The 18,906-nt window shown below is 46.2% G+C and overlaps 1 protein-coding gene across 2 annotated transcripts in view; it reads left to right on the forward strand.

Moving 5' to 3' along the window:
- The window catches only part of Tmem150c (transmembrane protein 150C), a 72,786-nt gene that overhangs the window by 17,983 nt on the left and 35,897 nt on the right, over nucleotides 1-18,906 (forward strand). The window contains exon 1 of one of the 2 annotated variants that reach the window (XM_028773713.1): nucleotides 2,102-2,132. The exons of the other annotated variant lie outside the window; for it this stretch is intronic. The gene's annotated coding sequence lies outside the window, so the exon portion shown is untranslated. Of the gene's footprint in view, nucleotides 1-2,101; nucleotides 2,133-18,906 lie in introns of those variants that run through there. 2 annotated transcript variants of the gene reach the window in all.

Here is an 18,906-nt window from a genome sequence, read left to right on the forward strand (position 1 = left end):
CATCCCCCCAGCTTCCATCCTGCCCTTCATCCCCCCCACTTCCATCCTGCCCTTCATCGCCCCCAGCTTCCATCCCGCCCTTCATCCCTCCCCCCCAGCTTCCACCCTGCCATTCATCCCCCCACCCCGCTTCCATCCCCCCACAGGCTTCCATCCTGCCTGCCTGTGACTTTGTGGGCTCAATGCTTTTTAGCAAAAGCAGCTTCCTGGTGCCTGTGGCCAACAGGGCAGGTTCCAGATAGAAGCCTCCTCTAAATCAAGCTGGATTTGTTGGTAGTGCTGGGCTCTCTTGACTTACCTTCTTCAACTGATTGGGTAACATCTCCATGGCCCTTAGAATTGATCAAGAGACTGGCTGTGCCCTGGAGCTGGAAGCCACACACTGAGAAGATAGAGAAATTTTTCTGGAGCACTGGAAATACCCACCAGACCTAAGGATAGTAAAATTGACACTTTCTCTAAAATTTTACAGATCATGTGTGTATGTGTGCAGATCTCTCCCCCTCATTCTCCCTCTCTCTGTGTATGTGTATATATACATATGTGTGCAGATCTCTGTGTGTTTGTATGCATATGTGTATGAATGTGTGTGAGCATGTGTCTGTGAGTGTGTGTGTGCAAGTGTGTGAGTATGTGTATATATACACATATGTGTGCAGGTCTGTGTGTGCATGCATCATGTGTGTGTGGGTATATGCACATATGTATGCAGATTCGTGTATGTGCATGCATGCATGTATGTGAGTGTGTGTGCATGCATGTGTATGAGTTTGTGAGTGTGTGTGTGTGTCTATGTGTGCATGTGTGTGAATACACATGTGTGCAGGTCTGTGTGTGCATACATGCATGTGTGAGTGTGTGTGTGCATGTATGGGTATGTGTGTATATACACATGTGTGTGTAGATCTATGTGTGTGCATGCATGTGTGTATGTGTGTTTGTGCATGCATGTGTATGAGTTTGTGAGTGTGTGTGTGTGTGTGTGTGTGTGTAGATCAGAGGAAGGTGTCCATTGTCCTCCTCTATCACCCTCGCCTGGTCCTTTGAGACAGGGTCTCTCAGTGAATCTGGAGCTCATTTGTTGGTGCTGTGCAGCTAATAAGCCCTGCGACCCCCTCCCTGCATGCTGAGGCTGCAGATTTGTCCTGCTACACTCCACTCCTTGTGTGGTGCTGGAGATCAAAGCACATGTCCTCACAGTTACACAGCAAGCTCTCTGGCCCTCTGAGCCATCTCCCCAGCCTTCTTCATACTTGTAAAATTACTTTTACTAAGTATAGGAAATGATTGTTTTATTTGTCCATATTCACCTCCTCACGTTTCCTTAACCCAAGTTCTTTGAAAAAATATCTCACAGACTAATTATCCTTTCGAGACCCACAGCTAGGGGTGTAGCTCAGTAAGTAGTACTTACCTAACATGGGTGAGACTTCCAGTATCACAAACGATAGGTAGATAGGTAGGTACATAGATAGATAGATAGATAGATAGATAGATAGATAGATAGATAGATAGATAGATAAGCAGACAGACAGATAGATAAAAAGGTACTGACAGTGCACCTGAAAATGCAGAGCCATTGACTAATGTGGATTTTATTTTATTCTGGCTGTGGCTACCCTTCTTCATTCAAGATCATGATGGCCAGGGAATGCCTACGCAATTCACATTTTGGTTCAAGAGCAGCCTAAAGGTTTCAGTTGATAGAACAATTCAAACAGAAAGGGTTCGCTTGTTGCTTTAAACAAATACCCTTGGTTTTGACTCAGGAAGTACAGTTCTTAATGTAATTGCTCAGAATCTGGGACGGCTAGACATAAAAGAGTTCCAAGAGCTACAGACAGAACCCCACGATGCTGTAGCAACCATTGAGACAATTATTGCTGATACAAAGATGCCCACAGGCCCCGCCCACAGGCTCTGGACTGTGGGAGGATGAGCACATCAGGTTGCTCTTGCTTACCTGGTACACCGGTAGCCACGCCCACTTTCATTATGTGTTGGGGGATTAAGTATCACATTTTTGAGGCAGGTGTCCAAAGAACTAACTACATTCCTTTTTTCCTTTCCTTTCAAAAGGTTTGGGAAGTGGCTGTGAGAGCCTGGATGTAAAACTCCATCAGTCCAAACCTGTGAGCATTACTTTTCTTTTTATTTGGGAATAACATTGGCCTACAGCTTTCAGTGTTTAGAAATGTACTTACTGATTTGGGGGCATCAAAAATAGTCCATCTTCAAGAAAAAATTGGGTAGCTTACCATATTTTTCCATATCCTAAATTTTTTCACATTAAAATGAACTCTTCCATAAATGTTTGTAACTGTTAAAGAATAATTTTCAGAAAAAGGTAATTTTGTTATTCTCACATGGATATAAAAATGGATACCAGTTAAAGATGCTGAACTCGCTAAGCACTGCCAGGGGTGTTGGAGTCAGGCAGGCAAGTACGTGAACTGCAGGGCAAGTGCTCTATAGTTCTCATCCTGTGAGTCAAGACCCCCACAGGGTCACACATCAGATAGCCTGTATGTCAAATACTTACATTGTGATCCATAACAGCAAAATTACAGTTATGAAGTAGCAACAAAATAATTTTATGGTTGGGGGCGTCACCACAGCATGAGGAACTTTGTTGAAGGGTCACAGCATTGAGAATCACTGTTGTAAAGCAGCAAGATTGAACTACAGGTAAACAGTGAAGGTGTAAATAAATGGTCCTTCTGTGGGAGCGTGAGAGCAACAGAAGTCAGCAGAGCTTGTCCCTTACCAAATGCAATCTACACGGCTAGAAATAAGCACTGGTTTTATTGCTTTCTGTTACCTATAGCTCAGTTTTACGCAGCATATGTAGTTACTGGTATAGGTTTATGTACACATATACATACCAGTGTGCTGATACATAAGTACGTGTTACAGACACGGTTAACACTGTTTTGTATGTCTTTCTCGTGGAGATATTTGATATGCCGATCTTCTGCGGTGGAACTAGCTTTCAGATTTCTTCAGGTCATTTTGCTCCTAGTAAGGCCGGATGGCTGGCATGATCCCAGCACTGAGAAGGCTAAGGTAGATGGATCTCTTGAATCCCAGAGTTCAAGGCCAGACTAAGGAAGTGGGGAAACCCTGCCCTAACATTTCTGTTCATTTAAAAATTTATTATTTGTTGCCTTTACTTTCTTGTTGTGCCTTGGTCATTTCCTGCTTGTCTTTCTAGATGCATGATGAGAACATGAAGCCTTCTCTGTCCTCCCTTTATTGAAGGAAATACTGACAATACCGTGGACACTAATTTATCCTATAGGTAGCCCTGGGCTACATCATCCAACCCGTTGAACAAATATGGAACCGTTTGCATGTCTGCATGTGTTGTCACCAGCAGGGCCATTCTCATCAGACATTGCCAATGGATAAACATGTTACTTCACTGTCTTGTTCACTTCCCCTCTCTGTTATCCACTGGCTGCTTCAAACTGTGTTCAGGTGCTCAGTTCTGCTTTCGCTCCCTCCGGGAAAGCATTGTAAGACCCCTCTGTGCTCCGGACTCTTCCTTGGACTCTTTTTCCATGTGTTTTCAGTCAATTTCTCCTATTCCTTTCTCAGCCCAATTGTAGCCTGCTTTCTGACCCCACCCCCACCCCGTGGGCTACAAAAGCCATCTGTGACAGTGCCAAGAAGGGTGTTAATTGCCGAACTCTGTGGCTACCTCTCATTTTTGCTCTACTTGAGCTTTGAGGATACATTGTTACCACGCATCTTTGTCTCCTTGGCTTTCATGGTGCTACTTCCGAGACCACCTATCAGCTGTCATTCTCTATTGCTTCCTGGTGTGAGGATTCTCTCTGCCTTCACCCTTTCTTATCTTCCATAGTCTACCTGGGCTGTGGCAAGGGTACATTGGCTTGAGTCAACCCCCGCCCACCACCATGATGCTGACTCCCAAGCCTGGGTATTTAACCTGCCCTGTCTGGCTGTGTGCCTCTCTCTTGAATGAAGCATCAAATTGCAGGTCCTCCAGACTGGTAGACTTGTTTGTTTCCCCAGTCCTCTGCATTTTTGTCTGCTCCTGCATGGTGCCATTGTACATCACGGTGGATCTCAACCCTCCCAATGCCGGGACCCTTTAGTACAGGTAACCCCCAACCATAAAATGATTTTGCTGCTACTTCATAACTGTAATTTTGCTACCGCTATGAATCATAATGGAAATATCTGGTATGCAGGATTGGTAGGTGACCCGCAAAGAAGTTATGACCCACTGGTTGAGAACTGCTGGTATACTAGCTGCTGATCTCTGGAAGAGAGGAAGTGTCTGCTCCACTTAAAACGCGGTGTTTGAGGCTTTAGAGAGAATGTTTGTTTTTTTCAAGATGAGGTTCCCCTGTGTAGCCCTAGTCATCCTGGAACTTATTCTGTTCCAGGCTGGCCTCAAACTCAGAGATTTGCCTGCCTCTGCCTCTTGAGTCCTGGGATTAAAGGTTAAAGCCGGGTGGCTAAGAGCTCTCCCCACCCCAACCTCACTCAGATGATGACTACAGCCTTGTCTGGGGCCTCCGTGTCTCTCCCTCTTACCCTCACCTCTATCCCCCCCCCCAGAAGAGTCGGCCTCGGCCTTATGTTAGCAGAGGAGTGGACAGTAGGCAGGCGCTGAGTTTTCCCTCTCCTGACATTTGATTCCCTCCTCCTGTGGCTAACCAACATCTTAAGCTGCTGTATCGTGCCCCAGTCTGCAAATGTTCAGACTCCCAGTGCCTTCCCTATGGCCACACAGTACGAGCACATCTCTTATGTTTTTGAGAACAAACTCTGTTAACATAGATTTAGACCTCTGTTCACTTATAGCTATCTTTTTGCTTTTTTTATTAATAATGTTTTGGTTGAGTTTTGTGGGAATATTCCGATTTTTTATTTTATTTTATTTTATTTTATTTTGTTTTTTTTTGTTTTTTTTCTTTTTTTTTTCTTTTCTTTTTTTTTTTTTGAACATGAAATGCTTTTTTTTATAGCATGTTTTACAAGGGGAGGGGGTAAGAGGGTCCAGGTGGTGGAAAAGTACAAAATCTTCTTGGCCTGTGCCTTGAAACATGTCATGGTCTATATGGTACACTGCCTTGAATTATGATCTACCTGGAGTTCTTCAGAAGATATGGTACACTGCTTGAGTTATGGTCTCCCTGCTATTTTTAAGAAGACATGGTACTCTGCTTTGAGTCTATCTGCAGTTGCTAAGCAGGATCTTGCAGTTGCCAAGCTTCAGAGGACATTGTGCAGGTGGGGAAAGGTAGGGGGTAAGGGTAAGGGCGAGGGTCCTGGCTTCTGGCATCTCCCCCTTCTCTGTTTAGTTAGAGAAGGCATCTTATGTTCAATCCCAACTATGTGAGTTTTGAATTTGGATGTCTAATTATGGGGGGTCTTAGACAAGTTCACAACCCCAAAACACTGATGTGAGACGAGTCACATCGATGGTCGAAGGCTTTAGGCTGTCGACGATGGGCAACGTCAAGGGACTCTGATGTGGGTGAAAGGAGGGTGAGAGCCCTGTCTTAGGCCATGTAGGCTGCACCCACTCCCAGCACCACGCACTCCTTTTCGGCTGCATTGGGTGGGCCCCTGGGAAGTGGACCTACAATAATCCCGTCATTGGACTAACTCACAGCCATCCTAGTCTCTTGTAAATGTTCAAGTTACCAACCATTTGTCAGTTTGGGGTGTAATATTGTCATAAAGGAAGGCTCCCCAATGTTAGCGGCCATATCAAGGGTGGCCTTGGTTTAGGAAAAAGCCAATTTTTGTTGTGGTGATCAAGAAGCCAAGCTCTCTAGCGAGAGAAATGAGGGCAAAGCCAGGCATACCAGGAACCCTTCTGGAGGGCGTGGAAGTCTAGGGGTCGACCGTAGGGGGAGGCAGGGGAGCTGACAGCTGTGTCAGTCTCCTGCGGAGTCACTTCTGGATCCTCTGCAATTTTCAGGTGATGGTAATGAACTTCAACTGCCTTCTTGATGGCAGCATCAACCTGGTTCCGTGGACGACAGGTCACGGGCGATGATCTCTGTCTTGCTCAATCTTGATGTCGTGCGCACATCCTCTCAATGAGGGTCCGTCCGGATGGGTCCGTGCTTCGAGCCCCACGTCTGGGTGCCACTTGACCCGACCGGCGGGTCCTAGTTATTCGTGGGGGCGAGGAGGACTGCAACCTGCTATTCTTCAGAAGATATGGTACACTGCTTGAGTTATGGTCTCTCTGCTATTCTTCAGATGATATGGTACACTGCTTTGAGTCTATCTGCAGTTGCCAAGCAGGATCTTGCAGTTGCCCAGCTTCAGGGGACCTTGTGCAGGTGGGAAAAGGTAGGGGGTGAGGGTAAGGGCGAGGCTCCTGGCTTCTGGTCCATCTGGGTTAGAACTTCTAATAGCAGGCATCACGGGTGATTCAATTTTACCTGGGATGCTGCGTGAGTTCAAGCTCCTGGGAGTCCCTGTTTTTCTTGGTTTTCTGCAGTTGGGTACGGAGCTGCTGCCTGCGACCTGCTCTAGGCTCGGTCCCAAACCGGAAGTCCGATTTTTTTTTAGATGCGTCTCATCTAGTATAGGCTAGCCTTGCAGCTTGACATGTATATAGCCAAGGTTAACCATGAATTGCCGAGCCTCCTCCTTCTATATCTCAATTTCTGGGACTACTGGTATGTTCTACCACACCTGGCTAAGAAAGAACATTTGTTTTAAACATTTTAAATTTTCATTTATTTATTTAGTGTGTATGTGGTGTGTGTGAGTGTGGTGTGTGTGGATGCGTGTGAGTGTGTATATGTATGTGAGTGTGTGTGTGTGTATGTATGTGTGTGTGTGAGAGTGTGTTTGTATGTATGTGTGTGTGAGTGTGTGTATGTGTGTGTGAGAGTGTGTGTGTGTGTAAGAGTGTGTTTGTATGTATGTGTGTGTGAGTGTGTGTATGTGTGTGTGAGTGTGTGTGAGAGTGTGTATGTATGTGTATGAGTGTGTGTATGAGTGTGTGTATGTGTGTGTGAGTGTGTATGTGTGTGTGAGAGAGTGTGTGTGTGTGTATGTGTGTGTGTGAGTGTTCGTGCACATGGTTTTCAAGGATTGAACTCAGATCATTAGACTCAGCATCAAGCACCTTTATCATTGAACCATCTTGCCAGGCTCATTAATAGTTCTTAATGGGCTTGTATTCATTGTATATGGTGCTGGGTTTGATAGGGAAATTCAGTATGTGTTTCTCGATACCTCTCTGCATGCCCATACACCCCACCCCAGCCCTCAGTCCTCATTGCTCCCACACACAGTTGTATTTCTCTCCTGAGAAATCCTGCCTTCCATTCACACCTAGCCCTTCCTGAAGCCAGGCCACATTTGCTTCACTTCTGTGTCACTTGTATTTCACAAGCCTCCGTGCAGTGGATTGGGTCTCTGAAGTCCCAGGGAAACTGCTCTGATGTGGGCCATGGCTGGTGTCACAATACCTGAGCCTCTCGTCCACTCTCCACTGACCGTGGCCCCTCCTCTCTGGTTGTTCATCCCACTTCCCTTTGAACCATCCCCCTATGTCTTCCTACTGCTGTCTTTCCTACTCCAGCTCCTGCCTGGGCCTCTGCTTAGCTCTCCTCTGTTCCCACTGTCCCCCTTCCTTTGCCCTCTGCCCTGTGCTCCCTCTCTGTCACCACTAGGTTAGATGCTCACCTGTACTCTCCATGGTGCAGCATCAGTGGTGCGTAGCTACTCTCCATAGTTACAGCATCGGTAGCCTATCTATCTGCAGAGATCTCATTGACTCTTCCAGACAAAATGGATGACTTCCTCCTCCATGTCCCCCCAGCATTTCATTGATGTCCATTTTGTAGCACTTATTCTATTACAGCTCGCTCTGTGAGCATCTTCTTTCCCCTTAGATTACGCAGTCTCAGGTTGTTACTGATCATCGTATCTCCAGCACCAGGCATGTGCCTGGAAGCAAACACACAAACGTCACGTTTTCACAGATGGCGTTTCTGTTCTCTGCACCCAGGGTCCCTTTTCATTTCGTCCATATTCTTCCTTATTTTCCCAAAGCTGCCTTCAGAGTATAAATAATTCGAACAAGGTCTTGCTGTGCAAAGGGAAAATTTTCATAAGGTCCAAGGTTTTAACCCTCTTGTCTCGGTATAAGTCAGGGTCAAAGAAAGAGACAGGTCACGCCAGAGTCTATGCATGTGATAGGTTATAGGCATCAAACCTACATAGCTACAGAGACACTCCAACTATTTGTGTAAGTCTGTTGTCTTTCCTTCTGAGGCTGGGGCTTGACACGCACTTAGAATTCTGACACTTGGAAAGGGAAGGATGGATGTAAAGGAGGCGTGGGAGGATTGCGTAGCACGTGCCAGAGCGCATGCGCAGGATGCCCAGGCTCTATCGGAGTGTGGAACTGGGTTGGTCCCTCCAACCTCTAGCCTTGTTACTGTAAGAGGTCACTGTAAGGAACCTTGCTACAGCAACTGGCTAGAGAGAGGGCTATTCACTACAAAGATAAGCACATTTCTGGCCTGTTAGTGAATCTGCAGAGGGTCCAGAGAAAGGGGACCAGATGCAGATCGAACAGCTGTCCTGTGTCAAAGGACAGATGCCAGCAGGCTCACAATGAAGTGTTGGCTACAAACACATACTCAGCATTCCAAGCATGAAAGACAAGCTGTCTGTTTATTGAAATCATTCCACAGTGAATGTTTAATATTCTTCCAGTGGTTGCTAATTCGCTTTGTCCTCCAGACCTCCTGTGTTGATGTTAAGTCTTGTCTGCCACCTTGACTAGAAGCATGCAGGAGGGATTCCTGTGAAACCTAATTCAGAGGAGCCTAACCAAACTGCCCTAAATCTACCACAACAGCCACGTGTCTAATTCTGAAATACCAGAACACTAGAGGCTTGGGACTGAAGCAAAAGATCAGAGATAGGAGTGGTATTTTTTTTTCTTTTTCTAAACCAAAACAAGACACAATATGAGCTGGGTAATGAGAGAAACCCTTCGAAGGTCAGCGTGCAGTAAAATTGGTTCTGGAACAGTGAGTGAGGCTTGCAGGTGAAGGCGTGAGTGAGGTGTGCAGGTGAAGGCTTCTTGGAGCCAAAAGCTACTTCTCTGTAGAAGACTTTCAGTGGCCAATAAAAGACAAAACTGCTCAGTAGATTGTCTCGCTGGTAGGATGGATTTTGGAAAGATTATCAGTAAGAGATGAAGGCGAAACATCTCAGTGTAATTAACTGGAGCATTGTCTGGGCATTAGAGTTAGCTGAGAGGTCCTGGCAAGTGTGGCATGTAATCAAGGGTAATAATGTTTAGTAGAATGTACTGGTGAGAAGCCAAGAGCTTGGGCGAACTCCACCACTCTCAAGCTGCATGGCCCTGAGCAAAGCCCTAAAGCACAGTAAGCCACTGTGGTCTCCTGTAAATTGACAGTAAAGTTGGTCCACGCACCACAGTTAAACCGTGATGAATGAACAACAGAATCCATCTATGGTAACTGCAAAACCACTGCCAATAGTTCGTTACCATGTTGTGTGCCTATAACTTTTATTGTCGCTATCTCCACAGGAAATGCTCTCCAGGAAGGTTAATTACAAAGATGAAGTGAGGGTTTGAATAGGTTTGGCCTCCATAGATTCATGTGATTGAATGCTTGGCCCATGGGGAGTGGCACTATTAGGAGGTGTGGCCTTATTGGAGGAAGTGTGTCCCTGTGGGGGTGGGCTCTGAGATCGCCTGGGCTCAAGCTCCTCCCAGTGTGGCACACAGTCTCCTGCAGCCTGCAGATCAAGATATAGAGCTCTCAGCTCCTCTAGCACCATGTCTGCCTGCATGCTGCCATGCTTCCTTTCATGAAGATAACAGACTAAACCTCTGAAACCCTAAGCCAGCCCCAGTGAAATGTTTTCCATGATCATGCTGTCTTGGCAAATGATGGCAGGCCAGTTTGGTAGATGGTGCGTGTATTATCAGAAGAACTTGTCTCTACTTGTTTCTATGGTTTCTTTAGACTCAAGTATAATTTCCAGAGCCCAACCCCAAAAAGTATCCCTCCGTTTCCCTGTAAAAGGCCTTTCATCTGCATTTTGGTCATGGTCTACACTTGCAGGCCCTTAGGTGAGCATGTGGAGCAGTGGCTAGAGCCATTGCCGCCCTGTCTGCTTAGCAGGTGGGTGGCTGTTTGGGTACATGACTTGTGTGTAAGAGTGATCAATCACGTGGCCACCTTACCACTCAGTTGTTGGTTGTGGAAAAACAGACTTACCGTCTTCCACATCAGTAGTTACTGTTTTACAACCATAATCAGAAGCTGTTAGACTTATTACTGCCTGAGAGAAAGGACTGGGTAGCTCCCTGTGTTTGTTACACAATGAAAAACAAAGACCAAAATGTTGTCCTTTAATTAAGGAGCTCCCTAAGTCCCTTCCTTCATCTCGATTACCTCCAGGGTTTCATAAACCTTTATCTCCTATAAATCTTCATTCCCATCCTCCCTTCTCTCCATCTTTAATTAGGCTGTTGTAGTTTGTGACCCCTTGCATGTTGAGAATGACTGAACTAGACTTTGAAAACAATACAGTCCCTTCAGGTTTTATCACTCCATTTCCGTATTGATCCACTGCCCAGCTGTACTCACTGACAGGCATCTTTTGCAACAGTCTACCGATCTTATCAATGCAGTAATTTCCCCCTGCTTACCAAGCCCAAACTAACTTCAATCCAAACATGAGTTCCCTCAGAATCAATAAAAGGGTTTCCAGCTATCAGAAGGTATGCCTTAGCCCAGTTACACACTCAGATTAAAAGGCCCCAAGCATTCTTGGTACTTGCTACTCCTACCTCCAAACTAACTCTTGAATTTATCCACATCAGTGTCTGAGCCACTGCTGCTTTGGTTTGGGGCACCAGCTCGCTCCTTCCCACACTCCCATCCCAAACTCTGCCCTGTGACCCACCTTGCTACAAAAACCTGCCTCATTAAAATCCTGTTTCCGTTGCTTTATTCACACCTTGCCTAGAACCACGACACTGTGCTTCACCTGGCAGGGGAATTTCCTAAGTATGACTCTGCTGCCCATCCCTGCTCCTTAGAGGGGTTGGGCCTGCCTTGCTGTGGACTTAGGTCAATTTTTTTCTCCTTTGCACCGAACTATTCATAGCTGTGTCTGTCCTCTCTGGAGGACGTGAGGATTCAGGGTTTGCCTTCTTGGTAACCACTTTCCCTAACACCCAACACAATTCCTCATTCAGGTAAAGCCCTGGAATACTAATCCAGTGAATTACTGGTAAGTGACTCTCTCTATATAATATACAGAGAGCTCTCTATATAAAATATATATTAATCTATAGACATAGTGGTTTATATATAATGAGGAAAGACTAACAAAGGAAATTATTTGATTTTTTCCTGAAGAAAATTGATATAGATGTAATTTGTTTACAATATGAAAGACATAGGGCAGCCATTCATAGCTAAAGGATGAAATGCGGGGTCCCCAAAACACATCACTCTAGAAATAGGTATCTACTTGAGTGTTGAATGCAATAAATGCAAAAAAATCTTCTGTTCTCATGCCTAGCACAGTGCTTTTCACGTGTTCTGCACCAGATGTCTATGGGTGTGGCCTTGTTCTGGACACTGCCGATAAAATGGAGAATAAAAGACAAAGCAAAACAAAACAAAACAAAAAAACCCTCTGCCCTCTGACTTGCTTGGGAGAAAAAGGTTTCAGCCAGAGGAGTTGGGGGTGGGGGAGGGGAATGAATGGGAATAAAATTCATTACAAAGGAAATCGCTGAAGAATTAAAAAGTAAAGTCATTTTAGACTAATTTATGGAGGGCAGAGGGGAGCTCGGGGGAGGGGTTTGGAGGAGAAGAGGGAGGGGAAACTTCTGTAGGGATGTAAAAACAATAAAAATAAAATTGATATCAGTAAAAACATAGAATAATCTATTTTTTAAAATTATATTGCACCCTGATGAAGCTTCTGCCATGAATAGAAAAAAAAAATACATTAAGTACAGGACAGATGCTCTGGAGGGAGGAGCTGCAAGATGGTGGAGGGAATTCTGGGCCATGTTAAGTGGGATATTCAGGAAAAGCTTTCCAAGGAAGTCTCCATTTTACAAAGTCTTGGGGCAAGGCAAGGGGGCTGGGGCAGGCAAGGGGGCCTGGGCAGGCAAGGGGGCAGCCATGTGCCACGCTGGGACAAAGCGTGCTTTGGAGGAACAAGGCAGGGCTCACAAGCCCTGGCAGGAGACCAAAGTCTACAGCCTGGGAGGAGTGTGTACTGAGGTCAGAGTAGGGATTTGAACCCTTAGGTCTGTCTGGCAGGAGTGGAGGCTGACTTGTGTTTTAAAGGTATCTCCCTGGCTACTGTGGGGGGCATTGTCTAGTTTGAACCTGCTTTGGCTCAGGATTCCCTGCTACATAGAATCTGAGGTCTCTTGGGGCTTTGGGGCTGAGAGCCACCATTGCTGCAAGATGTCACATGGCCAAGAGCACACATGGCCCTAGCACACACAGATAAGATGTCACATGGCCAAGAGCACACCTGTGGCCCTAGCACACACAAGTAAGATGTCACAAGGCCAAGAGCACACCTGTGGCCCTAGCACACACAGGTAAAGGACATGATAGGGTTAAGTATGGGGTGAGGTCTCAGAGGATGCACGACCACGTATTAACATGTGATTATCACGGATTTTCACTTCTTGCTTTTCAATTCTTAATTCTCTGAGAGCTCAGGTGATATGAAGAGGACAAAGCTTCGAGGCCGTGAGGTCTCTGCCTTCAGTGTACACAGAGAGCAAACACGCAGAGTAAATTTGAGCAGGGCCTCTCCCCAGCCAGTGTACACAAGCACCAAACTCAGCTCGGCAGGTTTAGCACCAAACTCAGCTCGGCAGGTTTCTTCCCTTGGTCACTAGAAGACGCACACACTCTGGAAACCATGACCGTAACCAGAACAGCAAAGCAGCCACAATGCTGATGAAGCAATAGTAGTTGTTTGCTTACGGAAATCCTTTCCTGGAAGTTAACTCTGTGGAAGGCCATACTGTAGGCCAGCAGGTGAAGAGTTAAAATCACATGTAGAATGGCACCCTTGAGATGTTTTCAACAAGTAAGAACCGTTAGATGAATTACTATTCCTTTTTTTTTTAAGATTTATTTATTTATTTCATGTATGTAAGTACACTGTCATTATCTTCAGACACACCAGAAGAGAGCATCGGATCCCATTACGGATGGTTGTGAGCCACCATGTGGTTGCTGGGAATTGAACTCGGGACCTCTAGAAGAGCAGCCAGTGCTCTTAACTGCTGAGCTATCTCTCCGGCCTGCTATTTTTTTTTCTTTTTCTTTTTTTTTTAAATTTTACTACTAAAATCATGTAAGCTGCTACATGAAAACATGGACTAATGCTTTGACACAGGTCTACAGGGCATGACGTGTGAACCAGGCTGATCACGTCTCAGACAACTGTCTCTTCTTTATGGTGTAACTCAGAACTCTTCTGCTTTCTCCAGTGTGGGGTACATCATCGCCCCCTATAGTCATCCTGCTGCTGCACAACCGGGAGTATTTCTCCTATCCGACTGTAACTTGCTACCTGCTCCTAGCACCCCCCCCCACCCCCAACCCCTTGCCTCTGGGAACTAACATTCTGCTCTACATTAAGAGAGCAACCATGAGATCAGCTGATGTAGTCTGTGTGTGATGAGCTCACGTGGTGTTTGTCTTTCTGTTGTGGTTAAAGTTATTTTGGTGGGCTTGTTTTACCCCTCTGTTGTGTTCGAAATAAATAACATAGAGCCCGTTAATTTTATAATAACCCTTAAAGTGCTAAAGCTAGGCAGATATCAACCCTCTAACCTGTTTTGTCTGCTTTCCTGTCAAAATCCCTAAGATATTACTTGCCATATGTTTCGTTTGGGCTGCTCCTGCTCCATCAGGCCAGCCCTCATGGCTTGTGCTCAGACCCATGTTACCCCATGGTGACCTCCCTCCTCCCTCACTCATGGTCCCTGCCTGAGACCTGAAACCTAGGAGCCAAAGCCCTACCTATCCCTCTTCTGCCCAGCTACAGGCTATAGGCATCATTACTAACCAATCAGGGATAACTTGAGGGTCAAGGTTTACACAACAAAAGCTTAAGGTATGCATGAGGATTCACTCTGGGTCAACCAGATCTTGGGGGCCAGTGTTTAGCATTTGAATACGTAGCAGCAGCAGCCCAACTCCAGCGTCCATCATGAAGATGATCTTCAAAAGCCGAATAGCATTCACTGTTCATGTACATTTTCTTCACCCTTGTATCAGTTGATGGACAGGTAGCTTGTTTTCACATCTTGGATGCTGTGACTGGTTCTACGATAAGCATGGGAATGTTGATATCTGCTAGGAATACTTGCTGCATTTCCCCTAGAAAGGGTATCATCTGGTTGTGTGGTTTGATTTTTACAGAAATTTGCATCATGGCTACCGACTTGCATTCTCGAAGTGTAGGGATTCCCTTCCCTCCATATCCTTGTTTTTTACCTTTCGTCTGTTGCAGAACAGGAATTCTAAGGGAATGACGTAGACATGTTATTCCGTTGTGATTTGATTTGTGTCTCTGTGGTGATTGCTGGTGTTGAGCGTACTTTTCATACACCCAGTAGCTGTTGATAGGTCATTTTGAGACACGTCTCTTTGAACTGATCGCCCCTCTTCGTGGGGCTGGCGCCCCTTTGCTAGTCTAGATATTATTCAGTTTCCTACGATGTATGAGAATCCTCTGGATCTTACCCTTCCTCAGACCTGTAACTTGCAGAAGCGTTCTCCCGTTCTGTAGATCGCCTCTTCACTCTACCAACTGTTTGCTTTGCTGTGTACACGCTCTTTAGTTTGCTATAGTGCTGTCTATTTAAGCATTTGTATCTTGATTTGGACAAGATCTTACTGTGTCACCCCAGCTGACCTAGGATTCATGGTGATCGCCTTCATCCCTGTCTCCCAAGCACTGGGTCAAGTAATCACTCTTCACTGTCAGTCCTTTCCAGAAAACAATGAGTCGATGAAGCAACTTTCCCTGTATTTGTGACACTACTCCGACACACACACTTCGAATCCTAATGGTTACACCCCACCCCCACCCCAGTCAGTGAATTCACTCTTAATTTTCCCTTGACAAGAGATAGCTCAAGATATTAGGGGAAATCCAGTTCATTAGCATATCCAATTAGTGTTCTATAAATTGTTTGTATCAGAAGGGAAATAGATTACCTAATATCTGATGAGATTTTCGACCTCCTCTCTTGTATTGGAACCCAGGTGTTGCATATGGTACAACTAAGCCAGCCCCTGTTGAGCAATTTCTTTAAGTTTGTTTTAGATGCTACGCATCATTGTGTGCGTACACATGCATGCTACCATACAAATGGAGGGAGGTCAGGAGAAAATGTAGCGGAGTTGGTTTTTCTGCCATGGGATTCGAGGACGTTGCTTAGGTCATCAAGCTTGTATCCAAGTGTGTGTCTCACTGAGCCATGTTGCTGGTCCCTGGTGTGTAATTCCTAAGAGATACTCATTCTCTCAGTCTGTTCTTGCTATGCAACCAAATCCTGTAGCCTTCTGCTTTAAGAGTGAACTATACAGTCCTTGGAGAGGAGGCGGAGAAGCCCATGAACACCTACCACTGAGAAACAAGGAAACTAAACCACAGCAAGAAGGGCCTGTGACTCTAGTGGCGTGGTAGTGGGAACAAAAGAGGGAGATTTATGCACACACATGTTTGCCATGGGGGAAGGGGATGGTGGAGCACGTGGGGGAGGGTCCTGCCCACCAACCCTTGCCTAGGAGAAGAAAGGGATGTCAACATCTGACCCAGCTTCATGGAGGAGTAGACAGGGCATGAAAGGAGCTTGGCCCAAGCCATGAAGGGGGCAGTTAGGTGACAACTGCCGAGTAGTCATTCAGTTCCAAAACCTAGTGCCAGCCATGGCCTCCGTGTGGGCTGGGTTAGACTTTGAGGTTAATTGCCACCCAGTGCTTTCTGAACATGTTTCCTGATAGCTTCAAGGAGAGCTGGGGAACACTCTGCTCTCCTTTGCTAGAAGCTTGAAAGTCCTTGTTAGGATGTGTGGCCATTCTGTGTGCTGGTTTTATGGACTAACTGTGGAACCACCTTTGTTGATGACGGCCTGAGTCAGGGTTGTCCAGGGAGTCAGAACCAAGAGGGCACGGGTATAAAGATGCAGTGTGACATGGCTCACGCCACTCCAGGGCTCCAAAGTACTACAGTTTGCAGCCTGCTAGCTAGAAACCTAGGGATGTCCAGGCAGCTGGAGACTGCAGGCCTGGGAGCTAGGAAAGTCACTCAGTTAAGTTTAAGTTGTAAGGCTGGAGAACCCAGAGTCCCACTGGTCAAAGGTGGGAAAATGGATGTCCTAGCTCAAGAGGCCAGAGCTGGTCTCCCTCTTGCTTTTTGTTCTCTCTGAGCCCTCAGCAGACTGAACAGTGCCGTTCAGATGAGCGGATGAAAACCTTATGTACCTACTGTTCCACTTTCCTTCTGGTGTTGTGAGAAACAGTCTAAGCAGTGGCAACTTACAGGAGGGAAGGAAGGGTTTATTTCAGCTTACACTTCCAGGTCATAGTTCATCACTGAGAGAAGCCAGACAGGCACCCAAAGGAGAAACCTAAAGGCAGGAGCCACAGAGTGACTGCTGCTCGCTGGCTCACTCGCTGGCTCACTCACGGGCTTGTGCTTAGCTTTTTATATATTCCAGGACCACCTGCCCTGGGGATGCAGCCAACCACAGGGGGCTTCCATATAATCAAGACAATCCTACACAGAAATGCCCACAGACCAACCTGATCTAGGCAGTCCCTCATTTGAGGTGTCTTCTCTCAGATAACTCCAGGTTGTGTCAAACTGACAATTTAAGCTAACCAGGACACTCAATCTCGAGCATCCTGAAGCCTTCTCTGAGACACATCCACTTGTTATCCGAGCGTCCCTTAACCCTTGCTGCATTGATGATGAGCCACCCTTGATCTGGGATGCTTCTCAGTGGTAAAGTGCTTGCCTAGTATGTGTGATGTGATCCCAGAACAGCAAACGAAGAAACAAACATTAACTCCTGCAGCGATCCAGCTGGTTTTAGTGTTTACTCAGCAGCCACACCCTGATTTATCATCTGTAGCCTTCTGGGTATAACAAAATGAGAGCAGTGGAAAGCGGGGGAAGGAAGGATTGTTGATGAGGTTCATCAGTACTAAACGGTGGGCGAATCTGCATGAAGCCAGCGCTTACCAGATGAGAGATCACTGGCTTTGGGAGAGCGGGCATTGGGCAGTGACTACACTCTGGAAGCTCCTGCATCTGGTAGTTGCCATTCTGTTGATGGAGTAGTTCTGCTTGGGTTCAGGGGACTTGAGTTCAGTTGTTGATTAGTTCTTGCTGAAGGAAGGATACTGGATGATGCACAGCCCGGATGATGGACAGCCCGGATGATGGACAGCCCGGATGATGGACAGCCCGGATGATGCACAGCCCGGATGATGCACAGCCCGGATGATGCACAGCCCGGATGATGGACAGCCCGGATGATGCACAGCCCGGATGATGATGCACAGCCTGCTTCCATGTCCTCTGCACTCCAACAAACAACCTCTGGTCTGCTATATTCCATGTGCTTTCTGTCCTTCCAGAAAAGTCATCAGCATGAAATGATTTCTAAGAGACTGCTTGAAGATTTACACACACACACACATACACGCACACTTGCGCGCGCGCACACACATATGGTTTCCAGCTAGGAATGGCTTAGCATGTGCATGTCACTGAGAGGTTAAATCTTAGTCTTAACTGCAACCGAAAGAAGTAGGTACTGTATGAACCCCATGTTGTGATGGGAAAACTGAGGCTTAGTAATGTTAAGTGAGATGTATCACCCCACAGATGATCCAGGTAACATTTGTGTTCCTTGCTCTATTCTGAGGTCCCATATAATAGGATGTAGAAGAATAATCATCAGTTTCTTTGCATTTGTAACATTATCCACCAAGAAGCTGGCAGCTTGACTGGCAAGCGATCCACCCTCAGTGTTCAGGGATGGTTGGTCCTGCTTACTGCTCAGTCTTGGGATTCTTCTGCTAGCCACACAAGCTTCAACCTGTTTGCCTGTCAGATCTTCATCTCCTGGAGTTCCTGGGCTTTTTCTGTCCCTGGGGAGTTGGCTGCGGCATTTCTTGTTTTGCTCTGATTTGTTTCTGGTTTGCTTGTTTTCCCTTCACTGAATTAAGTATCGAAGTCAGAGCCTAGCAAGAGAGAACCTGCATTTCATGGTCTCAATCTTGTTCTGGAGCTTGGAGCTGGCATGGCATGTCAGAGAGGCTGCTGTTGTGCTGCCTCACAGCTGTGGACCACGGTGTTCATGGTGGCGCATGGTCAGACTATTGTATGGCTTTTTTGTTGTTGTTTATTGCCTTTGGGAGAGGCAGATACATGAAATAATTGCATATGAAAGGGCAAGCAGATATAGTCTTCAGAACTGTTCCCAAACAATCACCTCACCATCTATCTACAAATATCATCAATGACAAAACTCAGGCTTTTCCCTGCCTCAGAGGAGGCTTGAGTACTTCAGGGAGTACCTGACAAGTAGGAATTAGATTTGTGCGTGTATGAAATGTCTGTGAGGTTGAGGCTGAGGGGCTATCTCAGCTGACAGAGGGCTTGTCTAGCAGAAACCTTGGTTTAATCCTCAGCATCACAGAACCCAGGTATGGTGGTGCGTGCCTGTTATCTCAAAACTTGGGATGTAGAGGCAGGAGGATCACAAGTTCAGGGTCACCCTGACTATGTAGCAAGTTTAAAGCCATCCTGGACTACATGAGCTCCTCT

The sequence above is a fragment of the Grammomys surdaster genome, unplaced genomic scaffold (genome assembly GCF_004785775.1).
Source record: "Grammomys surdaster isolate TR1022 unplaced genomic scaffold, NIH_TR_1.0 233, whole genome shotgun sequence".
In the NCBI taxonomy this organism is placed as follows: domain Eukaryota; kingdom Metazoa; phylum Chordata; class Mammalia; order Rodentia; family Muridae; genus Grammomys; species Grammomys surdaster.